Raw genomic sequence first — 27838 nt, 5'->3', positions numbered from 1 at the left:
GGTCTTTTCCAACCTTAATTTTGTGATTCTAGATACCCTGAGAAAGATTCTCTTATCTCTGTGTGATGTGGAAGTCCAGATTCCCATCCTGGAGCAGCTCTGCCAAGCAGGTCCTTTAGTGGGGGATTTGTTACCGAGGTGGGACACGGCCCGTGGGGAGAGGACAGTAATTAATCCCCATCCAAGGCTCCCAGCCCTGGCCCAGGGAATCATCAGGCAGAACTGGGCCTCCCTCCCCACTGGATATGGAATTATGGAATCATTAATGTTGGAAAGTACCCCCAAGATCATTGGCTGAACCCCACCATGCCTAAAAAGTCTAAAAGTGCCCTTTCTGTTCCTGTTTGGAACATCTCCAGTGGCTCCATGACTTCCCTGGAGATCCTGGCCCAACATTTAACCACTCTACCACTGAAGAATTTGTTTTTGATATCCAACATACATGGCAAGCAGGAAAAGGCTGAGGAAAGGGAAAAGGGTCTCAGGTTTGTTCAGGGGGAAGAGGAGGAAGTCCAACCTTTTTTGTTCCCTGCAAAAATCTGGGAATATGGAGCCAGACTCACCTCAGGAATCTGGGACACAGAAGCAACAGGCACAAGCTGCAAGGAGAGAAATTCTGATTGCTCTTATTTTAAAAATCTACAAAAAAATCAACCAAGTGAGTAGTTAAAGACCAAAATACGGCCCAGAAAGTTTGGGGAATCTTCATCCTTCAGCCTTGTACTGGACAAGGCCCTGTGGAACCCTGAGCTCTGAAATTACCTCCAGAGGTTGCTTCCAAAAGAAACCTCTCTTCAATTCTATGACTTTCATCCTGTTCAATCCTAATGTTGCCGTGAAAAAATGCCCAGAAAATGTCATGTTCTGTGGCAACACAAACAGCACCAAGCTAAAAATTAACAGGATTTTATACAATGGGTGCCTGCAGCCTGTGAGTGCCTTGGGAAAAACAAGTTGTCAATCCACGGCAGGAACATCCCAGCAGCCTGCAGGAATCCAGCGCCTCTGATCCAGCACCATCCGACAGGAAAGACTCTCTGTTTGTGGATTCACGCGTGATTTTTATAATTCCCTGATATTAAACCCAGCTAATGATAACCCTTCATGCTCTTCTTCCATCAAAATATTTTGGGGATTATTTGGAGACAGAGAGAGCTTTGCTTTGGCTGCTGCCTGTTTGAACCGTTGGGTGAGCAGGCAAAAATCAGACACAAATATTTCCATGCCTGTGCAGCTTCCCTTGGAAAAGCTGAAGGAATAAACTGCATGGAATTCATGCTTTCCTTGGGATTTTTTTTTTTTTTTTTTGAACAATTTCTCAGTTCCTCAAAGAGAAATGCCAGGAACTGTAATTTGGAGTCCTGCCTTGCTTGCTATGGAGCATCTCCTCCCCAAAATGTGTGGATGGGCAACGTGCTCCAATTCCCTCAGGAGAGCAGCAATAATCTGACTTTTAACAGGAATTTGGATGCAGCAAAGGAGATTTGAGATCACCTCAATGGTTCAGGCAGAGTGTGGGGACCACAGAAGTAAAGGAGTCAGAGCTGAGGGAGAAAGCAGGAATATAACAAGGGTGGGATTGGGGTTTGTTCCAACTGACCCTCCATTCAGGACCTTAATTTTCTAAAGCACCCTCAGAAAGCAAATCTGATCCATTCACTAAAAAACTCCCAGGATTAAACAGACAATATTCCTAATTTTAAGTCTTTAATTAAATAAGAATCCGGAATTCCATTAAACATGTAAAATTCAGCTCGTCCTGGCTTTAAAAACCAATAAAAAGCAAATAAATACACAGAACATTGTGATCTTTTTTCTTTTAATTCACTATTTCTCAGTCAATCCAATAGCAGCTGGTAATTCTGACAAGTTTGGGATTGGCACTGCTGGGAAAGGATGATTTTCTGTGCTCTCCAAAATCCTTCAGCAGCAATTGTGAGTTAACCCAGGGACTTCTCCAGCACCAGGCTGCTGCCAACCAGCTGATTCCCAGGCAGCTGCCTGATCTCCCTCAAAATTATTCACAGCTTGGGGATGGAAAAGATAATAAACATATGGAATAAGATGGTGAGAGGCTGGAGAAGAGATGGGATAAATAAAGGTTCAAAATCTGCCAGCTGGGGAAATATGAGCCAGTAGGTACAAAGCAGGAGAAAAATGAAGTCTTGTCAAAGAGACAAGAGTGATTTGGTCAATTTTGGGAATGAAAATCCCTCTGTAATGAAGAAAATGAATGGAACAGCCACCAATCCCAGGCAGCAATGACATTTTCAAGGAATACTGGTGTAAGTATAGAACTAAAAAATTCATTTTTAGGGACCTGCCAGCTGCCAATCCAAAAGACAAATCTCAATAAAAGAATGTGTTGTGTGCCAGAGTTACTTTCAAAAATCAGTTTTTACTGAATCCTGGGGTAGTTTGGACGGGAAGGACCTGAAATCCTGCCCAGTGCCACCCCTGCCATGGCCAGGGACAGCTCCCACTGTCCCAGGGTGATCCAACCTGCCTTGGGCACTCCTGGGGATCCAGGGCAGCCACAGCCTCTCTGCTATTCCCTTCTGGATAATCCCATCTGTAAACTGAGCTAGGTTAAAAATCAACAAAATCCCCTCTGGTTTAACATATCCCAGTGTAGGGGTAGGAATCAACCACGGAATGATTTGGGGTGGAAATGACCTTAGAGCTCCTCCAGTGCCATGGCAGGGGTGGCACTAGGTGGGATTTCAGATCCTTCCCACCCAAACCACCCCAGGATTCAGTGAAAACTGATTTTTGAAAGAGCAGCTCCTATTTCCATCTCCTCCTCCACGTGCACAGTGTTCTCCCTGGAGGTTTTATTCTGGTGGGCTGCAGGTGTTTACCCTCGTAAACCCACGAGGGTTTAGCGCAGCCCTGCACAGGCCAGGGAGGGAAAGAGGAGCTGCTCTGGTTTCCTTTGGCATCAGAATGACTCAGCTTGAGTGAAACGACACAAACCCCCATGGGCCAGACCTGTGCGCCATATTCCACCTGAAAAACTCTGGGATGAGAGGTTCCAATTAAATCGCTGCTGCTACAGGCCTTGAAATACTTGTTCAAATCTGACTTCAAAATTCCAGCTCTTGGGAGTTTCGGCTGTCCCGAATTGATCAGGGCAGTGCAAAAATTCAGGAGCTTTTCTCTGTGTCCTGCAGCACATCCTTGAGACAGCTGTTCATCCCAGAATTCCATTTAAAGCAAGGGATTTTCACCTTTCCCTCTCAAGCCACAGCTCTTCCCACCTCTCCTGAGCTCAGTGACTGGGCTGGGAGCTGTGGTTAAAGTGGGATTTTTTTGGGATAAATACCTGGTAATATTCTAAAACAGTTGTGGAATTCCTGCTGACTAAATCCAGGCTCTGTGCACCACGTCTGCTCCCCAAATATTCCTCAATTCTGGTCTAAACCAACCCAATGAGAGCTTGCAGTGAGTGTGGGAGTGAGCATTGCATTCCCATCCTCCCCAGGCAGCAGAGAGCCAGAGAAAAATCAAATATCTCTCTCCAAATATCTCAGAGCAAATCTTAGACATGAGGATTTAAGTAGTTCAGAAAAAAAAAAAATCAAAGGATGTTAATGGTTAATATCTTGCAAAACATCATTTTTTGCCTCTGTGCTGTCAGGAAAAGCTCTGAGAAGTGGTTTGGGGAAAAAGGATGAAAGTCTTGCAGACATGGAATAAAACAAACTGTGGGAATCTGCCAGAGTTTAATTCCAGAGGTTTTCCTGCTTAGTTAAAACCCCAAACCAAGGACTGCACGTTCCTGCCCTGGGGGCCAGCACTGAGGAACAGATGATTACTGCAAGATCCCCAGGTGCAGAGGCTTCAGAAATGTTTCACTGACCAAATTCCCCTCTCCCAATTCGCTTCCTGGGCCTTTCCTACGTGATCAGTACAGCAGGAGAGGTTTGGCACAGCTCCTGGAGCCTCTCAGCTGCGACCCCAGGGCTCTGTGCCTGCCTGAAGCTTCTCCCCCTTACTGCAGAACTCTCAGGCTCCTGTTTATTTATTTATTAATCCAGAACAGCCCCAAAAATCCCACAATTAAATCCAGTAACTCATTACTGCCCTGGGCCAGCCAGCACTACAATGACACATCCATTAGCAAGCCCAAAACCAGAATTAAGTGCGAGGAAGAAAATTCCAGCACCAACTCTGAAGCTTCTTTAAAACACAAATTTAGGGTGGATGGGGCTGCTCTGAGCAGGGGCTCTGAAAGCACTTTTGAAATGTGAATTTGGCTGTGTCATGCAGAGGTTTTGGAGTGGGGCTGCAGGCAGCTGTGCATAATGCAGGCTGGAAAATGCTCTGGGGCAGGACTGGGGCACAGGAACGCAGCAACTGCGTCTGTGCTTGCGTAAGTCAAGTGGAACGGGTGGGACTCGGGGTCATTTTCCTTATTTTTATAAGAAACGTGGGCTTGAAGAGCCAGGCTCTGGTTTGCAAAGGGGTTTTGGGCCAAGTGGGGATTTTTCCCCTTAACAAGAAGGTAAAGGATGCACCAGTGGAAAGATCCAGCACAGTTACCCCTGTTAGACCTTCCTGCTTTAGCTGCAATAGCCATCAGGAATCAGCTCCTGGAAGGATTTGGGCCTCTCTCCCTGCAAATTCCATTTTCCCTGCCATCAGTGGGCCAGAACATTCTCATTTTCCCCTCAGTGACACCAGAACCCCATCCTTCCATATCCATCAGCCCCAATAATCCTCATTAAAGCTGTGCCCACTTTCCCCTCAGTGACACCAAAACCCCATATCCATGTCCACCAGCCCCAATAATCCTCATTAAAGCTGTGCCCATCCCCATTTTCCCCTCAGTGACACCAGAACCCCATATCCATGTCCACCAGCCCCAATAATCCTCATTAAAGCTGTGCCCATCCCCATTTTCCCCTCAGTGACACCAGAACCCCATATCCATGTCCATCAGCCCCAATAATCTTCATTAAAGCTGTGCCCACTTTCCCCTCAGTGACACCAAAACCCCATATCCATGTCCACCAGCCCCAGTAATCCTCATTAAAGCTGTGCCCATCCCATTCTCCAGGCCACCCCTCTCAGGTCCCAACCACTCCCTCCAAGCCAGCAAAGTCACAGGATCCTTCTCCAGGAGCTCTGGCTCGTTTGCTGCTCCCAAAATGAGGATTTTCTCTTGTCCCCAGTGCTCTGAATGCAAGGTTTGGATGCAAACAGGCCCAGCCCTTCCCTCCTGGAGAGAAATATGGACAGCTCCCGTTATTAATTCCCCATTGTTGTTCTGACTTTAAACTGCTCTTTAAAGCCACTGTGATCTCTTTCAAGCAGTGGAGGAAAAGAACACTTTAATCACTAAAAGTGCATTAAAAATTCAGCACTCGAATCCTGCCTAATAGATTGATATTTCCCATGAGCTGGCAGGGGAAGATTAGCTATTAAAAATTCCCTTGTCCACCGGCATGTTAAATCCACCTGAAATTGGGCCCTGCTTGTTTGCTTGTTTGTTTTTCTGGTTAAAGAGACACTTAAATTCTGACCTCTTCGCACTTTAAATAAATCAGGGAAATTTATTTCTGTGTTTTTACAGGGTTTTAAGGCCAGCTTCCATTTCAAGAGCTGCAGACTCTGGATCCTGCTTGTCCTTCCCAAATTCCCAAGGCTGCCTCAATGTTTGCAGGACGCTCTGGGTGAGGAGCTCAGTGCATTTAAATCCAGGTGTCTTAAACTCTGCAAATTCTGCTTTGTCACCCCAAACTTCTCCATTAGCTGGGATGAGGATTAAGCTAAAGAAGACATAAACACTGCAGAGAATCAGGAAATCAGTCAAAGCTTAAATCAGCCTCTGGAAGTACAAATTCCTCTCCACTGATGGATTTAGGAGGAGTTTATTTGCAGTCTAAAACCAGGAAAAACCATCAGCTGCTTCCTCAGTTCTTCTTTCCTCCCATCCAACCCTTCAGGAAGAATCAAGGCTCTGGTGTTAAAATTATTATTGAGAGTCAGACTTGATGATCTTGGAGCTCTTTTGCAACCTCAGTCCTGGAATGGTTTGGGTTGGAAGGACCTTAAATCCCATCCAGCTCCACTTCTGCCATGGGTAGGGACACCTCCCACTATCCCAAATATCCAAATAAATATCCAAACCCTGCCCAGCCTGGTCAAACCCTTCCAAACCCTCCAAATATGGGCTGAAAACTGCAGGAATTTGGGATTTGAGGCTTCCTCAGGAGACAACACCCACCCAATCCAAGCCTTCCCTGCCTTTTGTGGCTTTAAAAACAACAGAGCTGGAAGTTCCCTGCATTTAGGTGCAGAGGGATGAAGAATTTGACCAGTGCTGGACACTTCCGAGCTTTATGGTCACAAAAAGTAAGAAGAAAAATGTAATTTATAGGCAAATCCACCCTATCTGTGCCAGCTGAGTGAATTCTACTCTGACAAGATGCTGCAGATAAATTTCTGTTTCATTTCATGGTATTTCTTCCAGCGTGATGTTCCAACCCGAAATCACACTGGGAACAATTTGGGATGGAATAGAAAATGATAATGTCTAGACAGCAACGCTGCCTGAAGTATTTTCAGGGAATATAAAAAACAAGCATTAGCAGAAGCTCTAATAGCTACAAGTTAATAATGACAATGTTAATTTTAATTTTAATGATTTGAGGTGGGCACTTAAGAAAAAAACAAACAAACCCCACCACAAAACAAAATCAATGAGCTGGAATAGGAATTCTAATTTGGAAAGCTGGACAATTATTAATCATTTGTATTATTCAATTAATAGTGACTTTTCTAATTAATAGGATGCTTTATGTCCCCATCTGGTATTCAAAGACATCATTCATTTTTATTCTTGGGAAATAAACAGCTGCAAAGGGGGTTGATGCACCAATAGGAGCAGGAAATTAAGCATTGGATTTGCTTTTCCATTTCAGACCAAATAATTCCCTTGGAATAGAATATTTTTTTTAATGCTCCAATGATTTAATGTCCTCTATCCCCATATACACCCCCCCTTTATTTATTTAATTTTTTTATATTCACAGAACCTTTTCTGTGGAAATGGAACCCCTTAAAACTGTGAGGTTGCAGATGTTCAGAAAGAGTTTTCATGCAAATATTTACACAGGGAGTGACCCAGAGTGGAACTCAGCACTTCAGATAATCCAAATTATTCCTCTTAAACTTCTTTCGTGTCTCAACAAAAGACAGCTGGAACTCAGGAGGAGCCCTTCAGGGACTTGTCACATCCAAATACTTGCAGAAGAATTTAAAATTTTCATTCTACCAAGGTCAAATTAAGTCAAACCGGGGGTGTTTAGTCATTACCTCTGTTTCGTGAAAAAGAAATTGCATGTTTTGGGGTTTTTTTTTAAAAAGAAATATGGAAAAGAAGTATAAGAGTGGCATTAAAAACATGATAATCAGGTCTTGGCAGAACAAAAACAACAGCTTGGGGGATCTGGATCCTGTGGGGTTGGGAATAATCGGAATCTGTTCCTTTCTGTCTCAAAAAACCCCCACGGTTTTAAGAGCTCAGCTGAGTTTTGCAGCTCAGCTCCCCCAGCCAAAGATGCTTCTTGGTTTTTCCAAGAATACGAGAGAAAAATGGGAAAAAAACCAATCAAAAATTCCAAAAATGGAAGGAGGAGAAACCTTCCCACGGGCAGAGCATCTTCCAGCCCCTTCCTGGGGAATCCAACACTTTCCTCTCCCTAAAAAATGCCCTTTTTCCTTCTGGGGGGGAAAAATGGATCTGCCAATGGATCCGTGAAGGATCCAGGCTCCTTCCTTGGAGCGTGGAGCAGGCACTGCTGGGCAGGGAAGGGAATTGATGACTCCAAAATTATTGATATCCAACTGATAGCTGGAGTTATCAATTCTCCTCCCAGGCAGAGCAGCTGGTCCAGGTGATCCAGAGGGAAAAAAAATATGGGAAAGGGAGAAGAAGGAGGAGGGGGAAAGAGAGGGAGGAAGAAGAAAGGGTGGGAAAAGAGGGGGGGAAAAAAAAAGGATGGGAAAAGAGGGGGAAGAAAAAAAAAGGGTGGGAAAGAGAAGTGAAAAAGGGTGGGAAAAGAGAGGGAAGAAGAAAAAAGGGTGGGAAAGAGAGGGAAGGGGAAAAAGGAAGAAAAGAAGGAGGAAGAAAAAGGGGGGAAAGGAGGGAAGGAGAGAAAGGGTGAAAAAAGAATCAACACTCCCAGAGCTTTTGTATTTAATTTTTTGTGCTCTGGGATTGGTTGGATTTCAAATTAATAAACCCATCAATGGCACCGAATGGATAATGAGAGCAATCATCTGGGATCTCCAGGAGATCCTGGGATACTCCCTGGTTGTGATACAGGGTGAAGGTGCAGATATTTCCGATTTAACCATTCCAAGTGTCAGCTCTGGGCACAGGCACCACTGAAAGGGAGGAAATAAAAAATAAGGAACTGCAGGATAAATGTATTCCAAACAAACAAGGCACTTGGCATTCACACAGGCAGCTCCAGCTTAATGTAATATTGAATTTAAAGCTTGGGCTCCTACACGAGCCCTCCTGAAGTTATTTTATCCCACAGAATCTGACTTTGATTTGAATTCTCCCCCATTAATGCTCCGGGTCAGTTCTGAACAGGCCAAGTGGAAACTTGAACACAAACACTGCGACAGTCCATGGAAATTGTCACTTCCTTCATCTCCTTTGTCCCCTTTCCAGGACTCCTACTGAACAAAACTGGGAATTTTACCTGCACCCAGGTAAAGATTTCCACTGGCTTGTCCCTCCTGAGCCCCTTTCCCTGCCCGTGGGTGTCAGGAATTCTCCTGGAGGAGCCAATGGAGTTAAAGGATTCTTCCACCACGAGCTTTGACTTTCAGATGGAAGCCTCGGGATCAAGACAAATCCATCATTCCAGTGCCCAGAACGGAGCTGCTGGAGCCAAAGGAAATGAATCCAGGCCGTGGATCATTAGCCATGTGTGGAGTGCTGCTCCCAGAATTAATGGATGCTGTGTCACGCCTTGGGACTGCTGCAGCCCGTTCCAGTCAGCTGGAAAAGGACAGAGGCAAAATTCTGTTCTATTTTTTCCCCTTTCTCTTTCCCTTTTCTTCCTTCCTGCCTCCTTTGAAAATCCAAACTGCTGGGAGCTGCTCCACGGAGTAACTCTTGATCCGGCTCGGAGTAATTCGTGCCCTGGCTCTGAGTAAGGGCGGCTGCTCAGCATTAAACCAAAGCTGAATTAACAAAATTATAGAACAAGACTAATGAGGAGCCCCAGCACCTCTCCAGGCATGGAGCATTCCTGAATGGAATGTCTGCCCACCCCCTTGGGATCAGGGTTTGAGCACCTGCATAGGAAAAGCACAAAAAAATTCTGATTTTATTGCTCAAATGCCGAACTTTGGTGCTTCTTGTTTGAGACTGGCCATGAAAAACAGGCTTCCTCTTGATCCTGCAGCAATAATAAAATCCTGGAATGGTTTGGGTTGGAAGGGACTTAAGTGCCACCCCTGCCATGGCAGGGACAGCTCCCACTGTCCCAGGCTGCTCCAGCCTGGCCTTGGACACTTCCAGGGATCCAGGGGCAGCCACAGCTGCTCTGGGAATTCCATCCCAGCCCCTCACACCCTCCCAACCAGGAATTCCTTTCCAGATAATAAACCCTGTGCAGAACTCGACATCCCCTAATTAACAATGGCCACGTGCTGCCTTTTATCTGAGCGTTTCCAAGTACTTCCCAAACCTTGGGATGCATCCCAGGGACTCGGAGAACAAGCAGCTCCTTTGGGATTGAGAGCACTGCCAGAACCTGGAGAAATGAGGAAAGATCCAAGCCCTGAAAGCTGCACTTGCAAAAAAGCAACAAGAACCCAGCAGGAATTCCAGGCTCCAGTCCCTCGGGAGGGACCCCACGATGCTGCAGCCACTCAAAGACAGGCTCTGTCCCACCTTTAAAGCTGTAAAACACAAATACAGATAATATTCCAAGGAATCTGTGGGATCCCTCACTTATTAAGCCATTTCCTGATTCTTTTACAGAATCACTTCCCTGCACATATGTTCCAGTGGCTCCCTGCTAACTCCAGGCCAGGAGACTTTTCTATCCCAGCTCATCCCATTCCACTTGTTTCTCCAAAACCTCCAGCAAACATGAAGAGGACAGCTGGATATTTTAAGGAAATCATTCTTGGCATTAACAAATATTGATCTGCCAAGAGATTTTCCCTTTTAACCTTCCCTGACCTGGGACTGAGATGGAGCGAGGCCCTGATTTCCTCTGGCTGGAAATGAAGGGAAGAGCTCAAGGAACAGCAGGTCTTGGATCCCCTGGGTGACTTAGGCAGATTTACCTCCCCAAATCTGCAGATATTCATGTACAGGTGTATTTTTATCTCAGGTGCCACAATGTCAGTGCCACCAAGCCCCAAAGGAACCGATTTTTACGGATACTCCAAAGACCCCCTTAAAAAGAAAGAAATGAATAAACAGAACGAGCTGTTGGAAGGGCAACGGATGCAAATTCAATATCTCCTGATTTTATTCCAGGCCTTTGCCAGTGACTTAATGAACAATCACAGACAAGCCACTTCATGTTGTTTCTCAATACATTAATTAGGAATAACAACACTCATCTCCCAGGCAGCTCCACAGCTGAAGGTGCTGTGTGGCAAAGATTTCCTTTTTATTGTGTTTAAAAAAACGCCACCCCCACTTGGAGATGCAAACAATTTGCCAGAATTTTCCACATCAAAACAAACAGCAACTCCCCCAGAACGGCACAAGCAAGAACAACAAAGCTTTGTGCTCAGCCAGGGGCACGGCTGAGGATCCAGATTAATTTGCCATGAAAAACTACAGATTTAGGGTCATACTCCACTAAATAAAAGGCAAAAAGCTCAGGGAATTTTGTAGCAGGTTTTTTCCATGCCTACCTATCCCATTTGGAAGAATATATCATATATATATTTATAAAAATAGAGACTTTCAAGTGGTCAAAGCTCCCAATTCTTGTGGAATTTGCTTTCCAGACCTTTTGGAGGTGGCAGAGGAAGGGGAGGAGAAGCTGAGGCATCAGGACATTCCTGGAGTTCCTCTGGAGTGGGGAACTGAGCAGCGGATCCTCTCCCACAGCCAGGATTCACCACAGGGCCCCCCCAGGACATCCACACAAATGATTGAATTAATTTAATTAATTCAGTAGCCCCCAATATCCAATGTCCAACTGAATTTAATTAATTCAATATCTGGCAGAAGGAAAGGTTCTGATGTAGCTCCCTGCAGCAGATGGGAGGCACAGAAAAATGGCTTTGCTTTCCACACTGGACACACAACACCTGGGCCTGGCTTTGGAATTAAAATCCAGAATGGTTTGGGTTGGAAAGGACCTTCAAGCTCATCTGGATCCAACCCCCTGCCATGGACAGGGAATAATTTTCCATTTGGTTTTCTGTTTTATAGACAAATAAAGATGATTTCACTGTTGTCACATTGTTTTGGGTACTGAACTCTTGAATTCCGTGTCTGTTGGAAATTCAGGAATAGAGCAGCTAGGGCTGAATTGGCTCAGTGTGGCGACAGCTGCAGAGTCTGCACTGAAAAATCCCATTTTCCATTGATTTTTTTTTTAGAAATCCTAACTTTCATGGACTTGCACTGGGTCAAAAGGATGTTCTGAGAGCTCCAGCTTGGCTCCAGCCAAGGACAACACCAATATTTGCCTGAGCTCCCAAAGAACCAGGCGGGATGGTGACACATTTCTGCTAAAAAAAGAAAGCTTGGGTAACTCTGAGTAAGGGAAATTTGAGTAATTTGGGTAACTCTGAGTAGTTTGAGTAGCTCTGAGGAATTGGAGTAACTCTGAGTAGCCCTCAACACCTGTAAGAGGCACCAGGTGACAGCTGCCTCCAGCACCTGGGCCACCCCCAGGTCACACCTTGACTGCAGGGGTGTACAATCAGACAGAAAGATAATGTCCTTAAAACGTCTCCCAGAAATGATGGAAAGAGCCAGGGTTTAATCTTAAAAGTCATCATTGATCATTTTAAGGACTCTTTGACGTCCCTCTCTTGAAACAATATAATTCTCCGTAATTATCCCTGCAATCTGGGAGTTTGGCACAGCACTGGGAGCTCCTGGGATCACTGCTGCAGTGAATTCTGTGTGTTTTGCAGGATTTTGAACAAATCAAGGGGAGCCACCAGACAGGAAGGAAAAAGAAGTTTTGTCTGGTGACACAACCAAGGCACCCTTTGACCTCTCACCCACCTAGACACGCTCCAGGAGAGCCATGGAAACCCTTCCTTTCCTAAAATCCAGGTAAACACATCCACGGTCTTTCCCTCTTTCACTCAGCAATTACCTGGCTGAGATAATTATTCCCCCCTTTCAGGTCATTCAAAGCAGATTTATTAATTGCATAGGAAAAACAGGCGCTACAATGTCTTCCGTATTTCCTTTATTAATTTTTAATTATTTTCTCTTAATTATTAGGACCCACTCTGCAATGTCCTGGATGAATGCTCATAATTAAAGTTCAAGTATTTGCTCTAAATTAAATCTGATCTCAGCTCTTGGGCAGAGGGAGGAGTGTGGGGGATTTTTTTTTCCCCTTTTGAACAAGGAAAATTGAGGAAACACATTTGTTTCTGCCATCCACGGACGAGCTGCTTCTTTACAAGACAAATATTCCCCCAAGTTAATTTGGAGGTGGTTACATAACGCAGAATATCAATTTTGGGGTGGCATATGGGCAGAATAACAACTCCAACCCAGCTCTGAGTGCCAGTGACCATCATTGCTCCACAAAGGACCTCGCTGGGGCCACACGTTCATTTCACTCCGTGCAGAAAGAAACCAAAACACGAGAAATGCTTTACATTTTCCCACATAAATACTTCCCTCAAGGCCACATCTCCTGTCACCTCTTGTATTAATCCAGCCCCAGTGCAATGAAAATAAAAAATTCCATTGTGGGCACCACAAAGTCCCTTTTCCTCTGGCCCTCACTAGCAGGGAAAGCATCCAGCAGCTTCCAGGTAAAAATTGGGATGAACACCATGAAATACAGCCCTAAAATCTCTTCACTGCCATTTTTCTACAGTGCAAACATGCCCTGAAAATTCCCCATCCAAAGTAAATCAAAATTCCTGATCCAAGGTGCTTTTTTGTGCTCTTGTTGGATCCCTTTTGGTTGGACAGGTTTGTGCTTTAATCCCTTCAGATTCTCTGTCAGTTCTCCCAGGGAAATTGATGGAATAACAGAGAATTCCATTGGTTTTAGAGAGGCTAAAACCTGTCCTGGAGAATGAATATATAAAAATAAAAATAAAATTAAAATTAAAAGTAAAAATAAAAATAAAAGTAAAAATAAAATTAAAAATAAAAATTAAAAAAGTAAAAATAAAAATAAAAACAAATATATAAATAAAAATACAATTATAGATATATAAATACAAATACAAACATATAAATATATCTATGGACCTGTAATCCTGTTAATTCCTCCAGGTTTGATCCTGCAGGACTGCCCAGCCATTCCATGGCTTAAAAAGCACAGAGAACTTCATTTACATCATGAATTTCAGGGCTGCATTTGTCCAGAACACAAACCCACCACCTTCCTCCACTCATTTCATCTGATTATGATGATTTATACGGTTCTGAAGGCCAACTTGCTGGTTGGGCTGTTCAAGAATGAGCACACAGTTTACATGTCTGGGCTTAGCAGTGGAACTCTGAGCTTCAGAAAGGTGAGAAACCACCCAAATTCATCATTTCATATAAAAATTCCACTCTTCAGCCATCCTTTCTTGTTCCTATCTCATGTGAAATTCTCTCACACAGGCACGTGACACCCAGGTTATTTCTCAGAGATCTTCCGCAGTGTGAGAGCCCCACAGTGTTTGAAAACAATGGGAAAACAATCCCAAATCATCGAGTCTTAAACCAAAACTCCTTTGGGGGAGATTACCCAGAGTTAAAGAGCAGTGGCAAGTGCAGAAGAACTTTCTCCATGCTCCCTCCAAGCATCATTCCCGACATTTCTGGGAACTATTTTCAGGCATTTGATCTGTGCTGGCGTCAGTTGTTGCTACCCAGAGTAATCTCCTTTCACAGGAAAAGAAAAAGGCTCCGTGAGATTATGTAAAATCAGCCAGGAATAGCAGGGAATATAAATACCCAGGATGGATGGACTGGGAGCAGCCAGACAAGGAGGGATCTTTGGGAAGCACCAACCTTTGGATGCCTCCAGCAGGAATTCACCCGTCTGGGCAGGAACTGCAATGTCTTGAGCTGATCCTTTAGGCAGATTTGGGATTTTGGGAGGTGGAGCAGCTTTGGATCAGTCAGGACTGAGAGAAACCACAAAGAGTGAAACCTCTCATTTCTAGCATTGGAGAAAAGCTGGGACCTGTCTAAAGCTGAGTCAAGTCTAAGCTGAGTCAGGTCTAAAGATGAGACCTTTCTAAAGCTGGGACCTCTCTAAAGCTGAGTCAGGTCTAAAGATGAGTCAGGTCTAAAGCTGAGACCTCTCTAAAGCTGGGACCTGTCTAAAGCTGAGTCAGGTCTAAGGCTGAGACCTGTCTAAATCTGAGACCTGTCTAAAGCTGGGACCTGTCTAAAGTTGAGTCAGGTCTAAATCTGATACCTGTCTAAAGCTGGGACCTCTCTAAAGCTGGGACCTGTCTAAAGCTGAGTCAGGTCTAAGGCTGAGACCTCTCTAAAGCTGGGACCTGTCTAAAGCTGAGTCAGGTCTAAGGCTGAGACCTGTCTAAATCTGAGACCTGTCTAAGGCTGGGACCTGTCTAAAGTTGAGTCAGGTCTAAATCTGAGACCTGTCTAAAGCTGGGACCTCTCTAAAGCTGGGACATGTCTAAAGCTGAGTTAGGTCTAAGGCTGAGACCCATCTAAAGCTGAGACCTGCCTAAAGTTGAGTCAGGTCTAAGGCTGAGACCTCTCTAGAGCTGGGACCTGTCTAAAGCTGAGTCAGGCCTAAAGCTGAGTCAGGTCTAAGGCTGAGACCTGTCTAAAGCTGAGTCAGGTCCAAAGCTGGGTCCTGTCTAAAGCTGTAGTTTTATCCTGATACTCTAAAGCAGAGGAGAATACAGTTTAAAGCAGATTTCAAGTCACCATAATTAAGAAATCTGTGGCAGTCTGAACATGAAAAGCCAAAGGCACGCTCTGCTTTTAATTCATTCCACTCTTTACAAACAATGCAGATGCTCCAGAGCCGGGAATTGCGTTCTCTCCCTCGGAGCACAGGAACAATGGGATGTGACGGTGATGGAACACCAGCCTTTACGGCTGATCCCAGCCCCGTCTACCACTGCAAACTCAAGGACTGAACTGCTCCCTGTAAAGTAATTAATCTTCTTCCTCCTGCCAGCCTCTCATCTACCAAACGAGTATGAAAAATCCCCGTGCCTCCCGCGTCTGGAGCAAGAAACTCCGGCGCTGTCTGCACGCGGAGCGTTGGTGATGAGCCTCGTGTCTCTGGGGGATAAAATGCCTCCAAATTTGGGGTTTCTGGAGATTTTCTTTGTGTGGCTGCTCCAAACAGGCCTGTCAGGCTGTGGCACCATTAGCAGCACAGGGGAAAAGTGGGGTTACACGCCATTGGCAGAGGTGTTTGTCACATTAAAGTGTTAAAAGCTACCAAGGGCAGCAAAGTTTCCCCAGGTCAGGTTGGACAGGGCTTGGAGCACCTGGGACAGTGGGAGGGGTCCCTGCCATGGCACTGGGTGGGATTTAAGGTCCTTCCAACCCCCACCCTTCAGGGACTGTAACTAAATAAATAAACTCAGCATAAATCCTCTAACTATAAACACTGTAAAAATATTAAAGGTGCTGCCACTTTCCTGCTGCCAAAAATCTCAGGGCTCCAGGAGCCAACCTGCAGCAGGAATGAACGTTCATTGCTCATCCTCCTCAAGGCCAGGGCAGATTCCTGGAGGATCCTTGGGATTTACTGTCTACCCCAGGGAGCAGCAAAGCTGTTTGGCTGACCTGGTCCCTCCTCTTCCCTCTCTCTGGGTTCTGGTCCCCAGCCAGGGCTCAAACCTTGCAGAATTCAAACTAAGCTCCTGCAGCTCCCAATTGCTCTCCCTTTCCTGTCCCAGATCATTCCAACTAATTGCTGTGAGTGGACAAAAGCAAGGAGCGCTTGCCAGGCAAATGAGGGACTCATGGCAGTGCCAGAGAGAGAGAGAGATCTCAATTTCAACCCAAACACAGCCCCAGATGAGCCAAACCCCACCAGCAGGGAGAGGAGGATCTGCTCTGCACGTCTGGAGCTGATTCACGGTGCTCCGGCGATGTTATCAGGGAAGTGAAATAAATACATCTGAAATTTGCATGTGTCTGTTTCATCCATTTCTATCAGCAGGGCTTCCAAGTCTTTTATTAAGAAAGCACAGCTAATGACAGAAGGCAAATGCTAATTCTGTTTGGTGGCTCTTCCTCTATTCAAGTTCACTGATCAGGCAGACAAATTAAGAAAGATTGTGAGCTTATCCAGGAGCCATTTGTTCGACATCTCCCCAGATCAGTGCCTGACACAACGGAGCATCTTTGTGCAGTGGAATTTTATTTGTCATGTTGGGCCAGAAGCAGCAGTTAATAATTCACTGCACAGCTCCGTGAAGCTCCCTTGCTCTCTTTCACACAACCTTGCAGTTTCACAGGCTCTTGTTAGGAGCAGCTTAAAATAGTCTGTTATCAGTGCTGCCGTCGCTGTCAGAGCCCCGGCAGAGGCACTCGCTGTGATCGTTCTGACAAGGGAACAAAATAAACAACCCAGGAACTTCGGGAAGGACATGGACACGTGGAATTCATCCCCACGGGGTGGCTACTCCGGAGCTCAGACCCAGAGAGATGGAGAAAAAGGGCAAATCTGCAACACTCAGCTGCTCTCCCAAGCTTGTCGCTGGAATCGTGGAATGCTTTGGGTTGGAAGGGACCTTAAATCTCACCCAATCCCACCCCCTGCCATGGGAAGGGACACTTTGTACCAGACCAGGTTGCTCCAGCCTGGCCTCAGAGTAATTTCTGGTTCAGATTTGGATTTTCTGCTTCCCCAGGCCCTTAGCTGCTGGCACATAATCACCAGCTTGGGGTGCCTGAGGTCAGAACAGTCAGGCTCAGGTCAAGGTGCCTGGAAATAATAGGAGTAGAGAACATGGGTAAATATTCCAAGTAGCCAGGCTTGGTGATCTCTGATCACCACAGAAACAGCAAAAGCAGTGAATAAAACTCTCAGGTAAGAGAAGTAGTTCAGGAGTGGCGCCTCCTCTGAGTCCAGCACACTGCGTTTAATTCGGCAGGGTCAGGACTCTTCCCGTCCTCAATCTCCAATCTGCCGTATCTGATTTAGCTCAGCTCCCTGATTTCCCAGCTGGTGGGCCAGGGTGTCAGCTCCAAGTGTCACCCCTGACTTCACTGCACGACAAAAGCAGCGATTCACACCCCCCCAGGTCTTCAGGACAACAAATAATATTGTTGTGTGTGGGAACAGAGGGAACAGAGAGACAGAGCTGCTCCTCTCAGCCCCAAACCTTCAGCCCCAGCTCAGAGCAGCTCTCTCTCCTGCTGGGAGAGAAGGTAAAGCTCACCTGAGCGCCTCAGAAAGGCTCTGACTCCCCAGGGCACGGCTCTGGGATGGGATCCCATAAAACCCTGACAGAGGAGCTGCTCCCGCTGCCGCCCTAAAACCTGGCAAGGTCATCCTGAGGGTCAGCACACCCCGAGGAGGGAGAGGCCAGTGCCCAATTCAAAGGTGAAGAAAGGTCCAGGCACAGGGAAACCTGCGGTTGAGGGATTTGGGAATGTCCAGCCTGGAGAAGGGAAGGATCCAGGGAAAGCTCAGAGTCCCTCCCAGGCCCCTGGAGGGGCTCCAGGAGAGCTGGAGAGGGGCTGGGGACACAGGATGGAGGGACAGGACACAGGGAATGGCTTCAAATTGGAAAAGGGGAGATTTGGATGGGATATTGGGAAGGAATTCCTGTCTCTGAGGGTGGGGAGGGGCTGGGATGGAATTCCCAGAGCAGCTGTGGCTGCCCCTTGGATCTCTGGAAGTGTCCAAGGCCAGGCTGGAGCAGGTTGGGTCACACCTGTGGAGTTTTTGGGTCACACCTGTGGAGTTTTTGGGTCACACCTGTGGGTTTCTGGGTCACACCTGTGAGTTCTTGGGTCACACCTGTGGGTTTTTGGGTCACACCTGTGGGGTTTTGGGTCACACCTGTGGCTTTGTCTGCTCGAGGCCAGCAGGGAGGGCAGTTGTGCAGCCACATGAGCGTTCAAAGCTAAAGCTCAAAGCTAAAAATCCCCAAATCTTTCCCTAGAGCTCCAGCCCTCTCTGCCTGGGCCTGAGTGGGCAGAATTCCGCGGGTATCCCAGGAAATGAGGGATTTGGGAAAATGAGAGAATCCCCCGAGGTTTGGCCCTGTAGTGTCCAGTGAGGTGAATGGTGAAGGGCAGGTGTGGCACTCATTAAATCCCCCTGGTGGGTAAGTTTAATTAATGTCATTGTTATAGATCAGATCACTAATTAAGCAACTGCCTAATTAAATCCCTGATTTTTAATTCCTGATTAAAACCCGAAGTGATTGTAATTAAAGGCTGGGAAGAGGGAGCACTGGAGTTGGCAGCAGCAGGTTCAGGTTCAGGTGGTTCTGGGTCTGTGCTTCAGCTCCCACTGGATTTATCCCTCAGACCCCAGGCTGGGCTGGGGCCACTTCCCCCAGGTAAATACCTGGAATCACAGAATCCTGGAATGTTCCAGGTGGAAAGGGACCTTAAATCCCACCCAGTGCCACCCCTGCCATGGGCAGGGACAGTCCCAGGCTGCTCCAGGTCCTCCCAACACTTCCAAGGATGGGGTGTTAAATCAGAAATTTAAATTGCATCTGGGCGAGTGTTGCAGTTTAAATTCCCAGTTTAAAACCTTGCAAAGGTTACAATTTCCCTCCCTTTTTCATGGGAAGGGTCTGTCTCCATCTTTTCCTTTGAGCACCATCAGGTTCAGCCTGAAAACTCGAGATTAGCAGATTTTACTGTGGCGCAAATACATTTATTTGTAATTTATTATAAAATTTTCAACAGCAGCGGGGTCAGGAGGAGCAGAAAGTGTTTGAAGGTTCCTCCCTGGAAGCAGCTGGATCTCCTTACAGGGATTCCAGCCCAGGGTCTGGAGGCCATATGGGAGCGCACACTTTAATCCCATTTTGCTTTCCCCTCTGGATGCTCCGGGTCTGTCACGTTCCAGAGGGACTGAGAGCTGCTCCCTCCCTGAGCATTCCCAGGGATTACCCGGAATGGGGGGATTAGAGCAGTGCAGGCAGCTGGAAACCCCATCCCCCTCCTGGGTGGCAGGGGGAAAATACAATGGAAATACTCCATGGACACGCTATTTTTGGTGGAGTGTCCCTAATTTAACCTTTAGCCCGTGGTTTTACCTCTTTCTGGAAAAACAAGGAATAACTGATTGGACCCTGGGGTGTGAGAAGCCAGAACTGGCTCAGGGCTCCATCCAGGGTTAACATGGGAAATATTTCAGGGAGAGAGGAGCCTAAAGTGGATTTTCTGGAGGTTCCTTCTGGCTTTTAAAACACACACAAAGGAGTCTGTGAGCCAGCTGATTATCCCAGTGTCCTCAGCCTGAACTCGGGGCCACCACGGGGACAGTGCCACACCACCGGATTGGGCAGGGGAAAAATGGAAATCAAACAAGGTGCAAAAGGTTTCCAATTATTTATTTCAGCCCCTGGCAGATAAATCCTGGCCTTAGGGAATGCTGCACATTCCTCTCGCTGCCTGTGCCATGCCTGGCAGCAAAGTGAAGTCCCACAGGTTTAGGGCAGAAATCACCTGTCAGATTCTGATCAGATTCCACTGAATTTTAGACAATTTATGATTAAAAAAATCCACCAAAACCCATTAACCCTTCATGCACAACCACCTGGTGTTTGGTTTTTGGGGAGCTGGAGGTTTGTTATTGTTCTCTGTTTCTTCTGAATACAAAAATTCTGGTGAAGGAGCACGGATTTCACATCCCTGTAGCACCAAATCCCAGGGAAACAACCCAGGAAAAGCCACCCCAGTGCCCAGGTGGTGGAAAACAGGGGACAGCACACAGTGTCACCCCTCTGGTGACATCAACCAGCGTGGCAGCACCTCCCTGACACTGCTGCAGATACTGCAACAACTCCAGTGCCAAAAGAGGAAGGAAAAGGGGAATAATTCCCCTAGACACAGACACAGTCGTGCCTAAATTAAAATATAAAGCCCAAGCTGGCTTAGAGAATGTCCTGATTAGCCTTGAAAAACTGCTGTGCATTAAAGAGACCCCAGAATATATTTCATTTTTTTCAGTCCAGCAGAGGAACCCACTGATGCTCTGCCATTTGTTCATTTACAGCAAATATTAACACGGGGCCCAATTTTCTGCCTGGCAAAATAATTTTAATTTTTACCAAGACGAATGTTTGGAAGGGCGAGGAATAATTAAATCATTTTCTACTCCAAAAGAAGCCTCACGGTCTCGTCGCGGGGTTCCAGTGTTTTGTAAATCATTTAATGATTTTCTGCTCGTTTAAATATTGCCTCCCCATCCCAAACTGATTAGCCAAGGGAAAAAATACAGGGTGGAGGCATTTGCAGGAGGGATAAAGTTCCTAAATCATCCAAAGATTTCCTGCTCCTGGGAACACCCCTTGGGCTGGGAATCTGGAATAATCAGCAGGGCCAATTTTGGAGCACCAAAACCCTGACCAGGGCAGACAGGGGTGCAGAGAGGAGATTCATGTTTTGAACTCAAGATGAGCTGATTCCTATCAGAAACTAAAGAATGGGACCAGAGATTCCTTCAGTAGCAATTTAAAGATGTCTTTTTCTTGCCATAATGAATCTGGAATTCACCTCTGCTCAGTGACAGAAAATCAAGTTTTAAAGCATGAGGTTCATATGCAGCCACTGAGTTTTTAAAGGACTGGATTTTTTAGGGGGGTAGGGAGGAATATGACAGGTTAACAATGGTTGCAAATTATATTAAAATCTTATTGAAAAGAAAGGAAGACTCGCTTGCTCTTACAGGCAGCAAAACCGCAACCTTCCAAAAGCATCATTATTCTGCTGTTAAAATGACAAAAAAATAACCCTCTGCCCCCAGAGATAATGCAATTTATTAGTATTTCAGTGCTGTGTGCACTTGTCAAATATTTAATCATCCAATTCTTTACATTAAAAACTCTGCAGAGGGAATCTGCCACTGGGGAATAGTAACAATCCACAGGAGTGGGAATAGTTTTGGAGGATACTTGTGGAGAAGAGCTGGAGATATCAGTCGGGAAGAAGGTTCTGCTGCTGCTGTGCTCGGAGGAAAACTTCAGGAGGGGAGGGGAATGGGAACTGTGGGATCAGCAGGGCTCATCCTGATGCCTTTTGGGGCTCCCTAAAACCAGAGGCCAGGCAAAATTCAGGGAATAAAAAGCAGTTCTGTTTATGGAAGGGCCTGCAGGTGCATTTCAGGCAGACAAAACCCACCCAAAATGGACAGATAGTCACGGGTTTCCCACTTTTATAAGTTTGGTCCATTGGCACATTGGGGTTAATCTCCCAATTCCAGCTGCAGGGAATGAAGGGATTTCCCCCAAGTTTGCTGCCCCCAGCTCCCTTTTGTTTGCATCTCTGGGGCCTGAGGCAGTGAGGTGTCCTTGGCTGCCAGGCCTGGAGAGGAATTGCTGTGTCTGCCCAAAGTGGGGAAGCAGCAGCTGCCGCTGGGTGTGGAGTTTGGAGTTCCACACTGAAGAGTTGCAGGGTCACAAATACCTGGGAAATGGAAAAGCTGAAACCCTCAGGCATCAGTGCAGGCCTCGATTTGCTCGATGCACACCTGAGAGAAGATTTGCACCCAGGATTTTGGGGTGTCTCTCACACAGAGAGCAGAGATTCCTTGTAAAGGGGCAACAGGCTTTAAACAGGCCTTGTAAACAGGCAACAGGGGAATGCTGGCCCTCAAAGTCTGCTGGGTGTGGAGATTCCAGGAAATCTGGGATCCCTGTTAATGTGGGGGGCACAGCTGGAAGCTGCTGAGGCTGGTGGAGCTCCTGAGGCCGGTGGAGCTCCAGAGCCTGATGGAGCTCCAGAGCCTGATGGAGCTCCAGAGCCTGATGGAGCTGCTGAGGCCGGTGGAGCTCCAGAGCCTGATGGAGCTCCTGAGCCTGATGGAACTCCAGAGCCTGATGGAGCTCCAGAGCCTGATGGAGCTCCTGAGGTCAGTGGAGCTCCAGAGCCTGATGGAGCTCCTGAGGCCGATGGAGCTCCAGAGCCTGATGGAGCTCCTGAGGCCGATGGAGCTCCTGAGGCCGGTGGAGCTCCAGAGCCTGATGGAGCTCCAGAGGCCGATGGAGCTCCTGAGCCTGATGGAGCTCCAGAGCCTGATGGAGCTCCTGAGCCTGATGGAGCTGCTGAGGCCGATGGAGCTCCTGAGGCCAGTGGAGTTCCTGAGCCCGATGGAGCTCCTGAGCCAGCCCTGATGGACAGGTGAGGTGCTGGAGGCTGGGGACAGGACAGGACAGACCCTCAGTCTCACCCCTGGGTTTTCCTCTGGGTCCCTGAGCACCGAGGCCTGCGCTGACAGAGGGAACAGCATTGAGTTTAACTCGGAGTTTAGCAGAGCTGATGCAGCTTCCTTGACTCTGCCCCATCCCCTGTCTCTTCTTTCCTACCCAATTCTCTCAACACTTTGTTTTCATTGCTCCTCCCCTCCCAGCCTGCCCATTCCCACTTTGCCTCTCAATGTAAATCAGGAGTGCACAGAAAAGCTCTGTGATAAAACACCTGCTCACTTCAGAACAATCCCCAATCCTGACAAGTGACCTTTCCATCAAACTCCATCCACTGGTGCCAAGAAGAATTTCAAACCTGTCTTGTCTGAGGAACTTGGGTGCTTTAACCCACAGAGATTTATGGCTCCAGAGAATATTTAACTTATGAATAAGCTGATTGTTGTTGGCCTCACTTTGTAACACAGCACTTTGAGTCAGCAGTGTGGCAGAGTGAAGCCTTCCTGCAGGTGAAATGTGTTTCCATCCGTCATTCCCAGGAATCCAGCTCAGCACTTCCAGCAGAAACCCTGCCCTGCTCCTTTGGCTCTGTTTCTCACCCTCCCCTCACCATCAGGATCCGTGGATATGACGTGGACAGAGCACAGAGCTGATTCCTTGACCCAGAGCAGACATTCCTGACACAAATGTGATCCAGGAGGTGAAAACCAGGCCAGGGAATGCATGGAAGTACATTCCAGCCATTGCGAGAGCTGCCCCCAGAAAATGGAATTTCTCTCCCAGGGAAACTCTGCTGTTTCAAATTTAATTTGCTTCTAACAGGAAACCAAGACAACACCTGTTACTTCCAGAAAAAGAGCTCTGGGCTTGTTTCAGCCCTTTTAGACAAAAGATTTTTAATATTTCCAGGAGCACAGAACGCAGAAACTGAGAACACCAGCACAGATTCCAATTTTATGTACATAACACCCTGATATCCACAAATCCCTTGTAAATCTAGGCAAATTATACTGATTTATCTGCAGCCTGAACAATAGCAAACTACAGACAGGACTTTTCTGCTAAAGGATGTGGAATTCCAGCAGGTGTCTACACTGGTTGGTTAATTATAAATTATGTTTTTACCCCCTGAAAAAGTGGCAAAGTGACGTGGGCTGGGGTCTGGAACTAACACAAAGATAGAGTCATCATTTGATGTGGTCAGAATTCATCTGCAGGACAAGAAAATCACACTCTGCACCTCATCTCAACCACTGCCATTGCAAGAATCATCCTGGCTGACCTGAGAGAGGAGCCACAACTGGATCTGACTGGAACTGAACCTCCAGCCAACGGGGTGCACCTTGTGCCCCAAGGGAGGAAACTCAACAAGGGAGCAACTGAGAGGGAAAAAAATATCAATTAATATCACTGAGACTTAATTCTCTTTGTCTGAATCTCTTTTTGTTGGAATTCCAGCAGCCCCTCAATCCACAGGACCGTGGTATTGGCCCAGAGGAGCTGTGGCTGCCCCATGATCCCTGGAAGTGCCCAAGGCCAGGCTGGAGCACCCTGGGACGGCAGGAGCTGATCCTGCCACAGCACTGGGTGGGATTTCAGGTCCTTCCAACCCAAACCATTCCAGGATTCCCTGATCCTTGCTATCACCACCATTCACAGCAGCAAGAGCAGTGAAATTCCAGAGGGAGGGAGCTCAACACCCCCAGCCCTGCAGGCAGCAGCTCCTGGCGCTCTGGAGGTGTGAAACGCCTGGAATCAGATCCGTGTGATCCACAGCAGCTCCACTCGCCCATTGCTGACAGGCACATGAGCCCCCAGGCCCCTCCTGGGAGCACGGGGACTGACGCATCCTGCCCACTCCCAAAACTCAGCTCCTCTTTCGAAATAATCCAATTTCATCTCTAAAATTTACTGGGTGGGGGCTCTGCTGGTGCCTGTTGTCTGTTTTGAGGTTTCCCCCAACCCAAACTGTTCTGGGATTCTGGGATTATAAATTCTAGAATCCCTCACTGAAAACAGAGCTCTTTCCTTCTAAATTCACCACGTATGGATTGTCACATGCAATTTATTTCCTTAAAAATCGAAGATTAAAGAGCCACAAGTGTAGAATAAAAAGGGACAGAAGAGTAATAAGGAAAAGGAAGGATTGTTGTCTCCATAAGGAAAGCGTGCCAGGCAGTAAAATGGTGATATTAATATTAAAATTAATATTAACTGAACCTGAGTCACTTTGAGTGCAGAGTTACTGAGCAGGGTGTGGGGGAGGCAGCAAAGGGAATGAAAAGTGACAATAAAGGCACTGATAAATCTGAGCTATCAGAGGGTGGCACTGGAGGGGAGAAGTCACACGTTTCTAGTCCATATTTACTTTACCAAGTCATGGTTTGCTCTCTCACTGACATTTACTGCGCTAAAAGGCCATTAAAACTCACCTGGCAAATTCCAAAAGCCATCCCAGCCTGGTCCTCGTGTGCCCTCGGTGCTGGGGCACAGGCCTGGAATGCAGGAGCAATGGCAGGTGGGGATAATTAACTTAACAATTAGCCCTCGTTTGCCAGGCCTGGAATACAGGAGCAATGGCAAGTGGGGGTAATTAACAATTACCCCTCATTTGCCTCACCCAGCACATCCCATCCTCCCTCAGAGCTCAACTTCTCTCCAAGAGATCTCAAGAAAATGTTCCTGAGCAAACCCACGGCTCAGGCATCGCATTCCTTCAGCTACACTTGGATTCCAGAATCTTGGAATGGGCTGGATGGGAAGGGACCTCAAATCCCACCCAGTGCCACCCCTGCCATGGCAGGGACTGCTCCACTGTCCCAGGCTGCTCCAGCCTGGCCTTGGGCACTTCCAGGGATCCAGGGGCAGCCACAGCTGCTCTGGGAATTCCATCCCAGCCCCTCCCCACCCTCACAGCCAGGAATTCCTTCCCAAAATCCCATCTAAATCTCCCCCTTCCCAACGGGAAGCCATTCCCCGTGTCCTGTCCCTCCATCCCTTGTCCTAAATCCCTCTCCAGCTCTCCTGGAGCCCCTTCAGGCCCTGCAAGGGGCTCTGAGCTCTGCCTGGATCCTTCCCTTCTCCAGGTGAACCTTCCCAGCTCTCCCAGCCTGGCTCTGCTGGGCACACAGAATATAAGGAATTCCCTAGAAGTTAAAACAGAACTAGAAACAAAACTTTCATATTCCTTCATCTCAATTTTCACACGAACTTGTTTGTCAGTGAATGATTCTGGGAACTGCACATAAAAAAATCAGAAAAATCAGAAATACTCAGCCCGAAAAGCCCTCAGACACACCTGAGGACTGCAGCTCTGTTGGGTGGGATTTATCCCAGAGGGATCAATCAGCAAGGAGCCCACCACCAGCACTGCTTTAGGATTTCTTGCAGGAGAAAGAACAAACATGAAGTTCCAAAGGCACCCAGGGAGCAGAGAGGAGGAGCAAAAGGCCAAAACCACAGCTCCTGTCCAGGGCTTCCATCTCTCCCACTGCTTCCAGCTGCAAACATTGCCACATCTAAACCATCCTAAAATTTCCTTGGCTCCGGAGCTTAATGTCAGGCTCTGGAATAAATTACCTTTTCCAATAAGATTTGGGAACTTTATGCATAAAGGAGATATTTATAGATGCGTTTCCAACCTCTGGAAGCATTTGAAGGAGTAGTTTCCAAAGTTTTTATTATGCATTAAAGCCCAATCTCATTCCGGGGTGTTCCGGGGATTTGTTCAGTCCGACTCAGCAAGTCCTGGCTTTGCAGGGGGTGGTGGGAGAAGGCAAATGCAAACTGTCAAATCCCATCTCTGCGAGGGCTAAAATCTCAATTGAGAACTTGCAGAGCTTGTCAGGAAAATTAATTACCCTCTTGATTTAAGGAGTTCATTCCTGTCCCCACGGACAAAGGCAGCATTTAACCATTAAAAAAACCCACATTATATTGGCCAACAAGTGACAGCAGTTCCTAACAGCCACAGGCAAAACAGAGCATATTTAAAATAGCCATCCCCAGTGCTTTATCCCTTCTGACATTTAATTGGGTTTTAGCCAAATTTTTCTCACCCCAAACCCTTCAAAGATTTGCCCAGAACTCATTCGAGTCATCATTTCATTGCCTCAGAGCAGTGGTTTGCAACCTGAGCTTTCTGTGACATCAGGACACTTCAAAAATTAACAAAAATGCCCAGATTATAGTGGAAAATAATACCCAGTCAAGTGGAAAACACTTGACTGGCCCCAGAATGCACCCACTCCATGCCTGGCTCAGTGGGATGCTGGCAGCCCTGGCAGCTAAACTCTAAAAAAGAAGAAAATCAGAATTTTCTTCCTCCCACGTTATTTCCTTGTGTCCAGTAAATTCCCCTGGAAAGGGGAGCCCAGGGAGGGAAGGGTTTAATGCAAGACACTGACCAGGCAGAAGCAGAGTGGGCAGACAGGAGATGAAGCAGAGCTCCTGAAATAAAACAGGTTTTTAAGGAGAAAAATGGGTTTACACAGGCCCAAAGTCTTGGATTTATTTTGGAATGGAGTATTTTTTACCCACCCCAGAAGGGAGAGTCAGCCTAAACAAACCTGGAGCCACGTGCTCTGGGAGAGAGAAAATAAACACAAAACTCATAAAAACTTGCACAAAATCTCCAAGGATGTGTGAGGGAGAATAAAAAGAATTGTTCAACCACCAGCCTCCACACTGAGACGTGACAGCAACTGGAAAAACTGGGCAGGGCACAGAGGGGAAGCTGTAAAAAGCACAATTTGGCAGACACAGATCAGAAGCACACACCAACCACAGAAGCTGTCCAAGCACTTGCCCGTCTGAGATCTGAGAAGTGATGGAAAACTCACAAAAACATCTTTTTCTTCTGCCTTCTTGTCCATACAAACCCAGCAGCGCTGTCCAGCCGAGGTGGGATTGAGCCTCAGGATCACTTTATGGCAGGGGGGAGAGTTTTTAGTGCTGGTTTGAGTGCCCAGGAGGATTTCTCAATGTCAGCAGTAAAGTGAGGCCGTCACCCCGCTGCCTGCATCCCATAAATCACACCAGGAGCAATAAATCCTCCAGCTTTATGCCCCTCCAGGTAAAGGGCGAGTTGCCAGCACCGAGGAGGAAAAGGAGCCCGGTAATGCTTTTGTTCTTTGCGGATCTTTTCAGCAGCCAATAAAACAGGCAGAAATCACCTCTCCCTCCTCATCTGCACGAGCCTGGCTCGCAGGACAGGGAGCTCTTACCCAGCACCACATTCCCTGCTCTCACTGCAGTCTTGGAATCCCTCACTGGTTTGGGATGGAAAAGACCTGAAAGGTGA

At 46.9% G+C, this 27838-nt stretch overlaps 1 protein-coding gene across 2 annotated transcripts in view; it reads right to left on the bottom strand.

Moving 5' to 3' along the window:
* The window catches only part of LRRTM4 (leucine rich repeat transmembrane neuronal 4), a 151462-nt gene that overhangs the window by 45800 nt on the left and 77824 nt on the right, over window positions 1-27838 (bottom strand). The window lies entirely within an intron of this gene.

Source organism: Pseudopodoces humilis, chromosome 30 (assembly GCF_049639895.1).
Source record: "Pseudopodoces humilis isolate 2021_Gansu_Grassland_sample_001 chromosome 30, ASM4963989v1, whole genome shotgun sequence".
In the NCBI taxonomy this organism is placed as follows: Eukaryota; Metazoa; Chordata; class Aves; order Passeriformes; family Paridae; genus Pseudopodoces; species Pseudopodoces humilis.
This window is presented reverse-complemented; position numbering and strand designations above follow the sequence as displayed.